The sequence below is a fragment of the Dasypus novemcinctus genome, chromosome 17, assembly GCF_030445035.2.
Source record: "Dasypus novemcinctus isolate mDasNov1 chromosome 17, mDasNov1.1.hap2, whole genome shotgun sequence".
NCBI lineage: Eukaryota > Metazoa > Chordata > Mammalia > Cingulata > Dasypodidae > Dasypus > Dasypus novemcinctus.
This window is the reverse complement of record NC_080689.1, coordinates 95,093,278-95,095,944: the sequence shown is the minus strand read 5'-3', so window position 1 is coordinate 95,095,944 and position 2,667 is coordinate 95,093,278. Positions and strand designations below refer to the sequence as shown.

Genomic DNA, 2,667 nt, shown 5'->3' with positions numbered 1-2,667 from the left:
AAAATCTGGTTTAGGGGAGTACAAACCAATAATGTGGGTAGGGAGTGTGGGTAAGGAGTTTGAAATTTCTTACATCCTAAGGACCTTTAAGAGTCCTTTCACCTAAATTTGAAAAGTGTGCTTATAGCTGGATTCTATTAGAGAGACATGGTACTGTATAAGACACACACAATAGGGTTAAATAAATGGAAACTTTGGAATATTTCCAGTTCCTCACAATATCCTCAAAAATATTTCTACATGTTTCCTTTCAAAAATGTGCATAACCTGAAAACAATTTCATGCTCTGGAATAACTTTTGACTTAATGTTATCTGATCATTCAACAGGAATTTTTAAGTGGCATGTCTCTGCTTGTCTAAGAGAGACTTTGCCACAAAGGACAATAAAATTCAGAATTAGGTATATGTGTGTTCCTGACATAGCTACATGGAAGCAGCCAGAAAGTATATAAGATAAGACAACCTAGGATCGGTTTAATCTAAAATGTGAGTAAAAAGATAGGTTGAGGGGCCAATTGGAGATTTCCATCATGGCGACTTCCATTTTGGTGTATACCTTCAGCACTCTGTTTCCACAGCGCCAACAGCAAAGCTGATTCCAAAGGTTTTTGCTGGGAGAGGTTAAACAAAAGGAAACATTTAGCACTCTTGATTCACAAATCAGCAACACAGAATTCCTGGAAGTAATTGAAATGCATACCCATTAGCCTTGTTCAAAACATTTTAGTTTTTATGACTGTGCAAGCAAAGTTAACGAACAGAGTTTGGACAGGATTCCTAAATAACAGAGAAAGAAAGTTATTGGGTGGTACAGATTTTGATGCAAACTGCAGCAACAGATGTCAAACAGAGAGTAGGACATCCATAAGCATCTCACCCAGATCCTTGACATACCTGACCTTGTCTTCCTCCTATTCAGATTCATCTCCACTGCCAAAAATTCTGCTCTGGCTTTAGAAAATGTTATCTTCAGAAAGAAATGAAAGTATAATCAAAAGATATCACTTGCTATTGCCAATCAAAGCAATCCAAGCCAGCAGGAGTACAGTGTCTTCAGTGCCAAATACTTCTCAGAGTATTGCCAAAGTTATTAAAGAACATGGTACTGACTTTTTGACAATGATGCAGGAATGAAAGACATCAGGGTGATTAATCAGGTTTATAATGCACTTCAGGAGAAAATGCAGGCAGTGTGTGCAGATGTAGAAAAGAGTGAGCCAGTTGTTGAATCTTATCAGGTAGAAACAAATAAATTGCCAAGAAATCACTCAAAGGAAAAAAATGAAAAGGAACAGGAAAGAATGCAGCAGACAATGTTAAGCAGGCAGATGCCTTCTGAAATTTTGGAACAAGTGTTCAGTCCCAATGCCCTAATCTGGGATCTCAATGGAAGTCAGAGGTACACTTGGAGATGCAGATGCCTCTGATCCTCCCCCCTCTTATTCAGATTTTAACCCAAACAATCAAGAAATTACTTTAAGCCACTCTAGCATGAAAAGTAGTGTCTTTATGCCTCGACCTCAAGCCATGGGCTCTTCCAATTATGCTTCCACCAGTGCCAGATTGAAGTATAATGGAGGTGGAGAAGACCTGCCTTCCTAAAGAGCAACTGGAGACGGTGTTGATGAATGAGTTGACAGCAAGTATGAACATCTGATTGACCCTCCAGAGCCCTCTAATAGTGAATACTCACAGTGGAGGGATTCCTGACCCACTACACATCGCAATGGACACTCCCGGAATACACAGAGCTCCCAGTTTTAACTGAACAAAAGAAACACCACTTAGCACTGTTTTTCCAAATTGCTAATTGACATGGTTATTTAGAACTTAATGTGGGGAAACCTGCTTTTTCATATACCGTGATTCCCAAGAGGACAGTCCTTGTGCACAAAACTTGTAGTAGACTTGCCTGTGCTACCCTTCCTTCTGATGCAGTGTGAAGGCTTCATGACAGATTCATTAAGATAATCAAATTGTACTAATTCTTGTGCTATCCATGGGTGTACTGGTAAATTTAGGCAAACTGGAATTTATCAAAATAATTTCTGTTCTTTAAAATTATTTTGAAATTAGAGACTATACACAGCCCATAAATCTTGTAAAAATCAAAAACTTGCCTCTTGCACTATCATGCTTTGAAATTTGTTTTTTCAAATGGAAGTGAGTTTAGCAACAGCCTTCAAAGAAACTTCTTATGATGAGCCAAATTCATCTTTGCCAGAAGAGGAATTTGATAATTGCAAGAAGCCTCATTGGAAGATATTGAGTATACATTCTCTTGTCTGCTTGACTTTGTGAGATTGAAAGAGAGGGTTTTATTTCAACTTTTTTCTATTAGCCTGATATGTATTGTTACTTAAAATGGTTGCCTTTTTAAAAAAAATGTAGGAATACTAATTACCAGTAAATAATCATCCAAATAAGTATGACATAAATTATTTTTTTCTTTTAATGGTCTACAGTGACTACTGTTTGAGAGGATTAAAATGTGAGTCTCCAAAAAATTACTTTTATTTTATGAGAGCATTTACTCACTGAGCTCCAGTTCCCATACTAAATTAGATAATATAACGTAGACTGAAAAATGAACTGATCAGTTGGCCATTCTTCAGATATCTACTCTATGTGGTCTGTACTTTAACTACTTTCCTGTTTTTTTGGCC

At 37.2% G+C, this 2,667-nt stretch overlaps 1 pseudogene; it reads left to right on the top strand.

The window, feature by feature from the left end:
* Positions 1-510: 510 nt before the first annotated feature.
* On the top strand, positions 511-1,765 carry LOC101442865 (BRISC complex subunit Abraxas 2 pseudogene; annotated as a pseudogene).
* Positions 1,766-2,667: the final 902 nt, after the last annotated feature.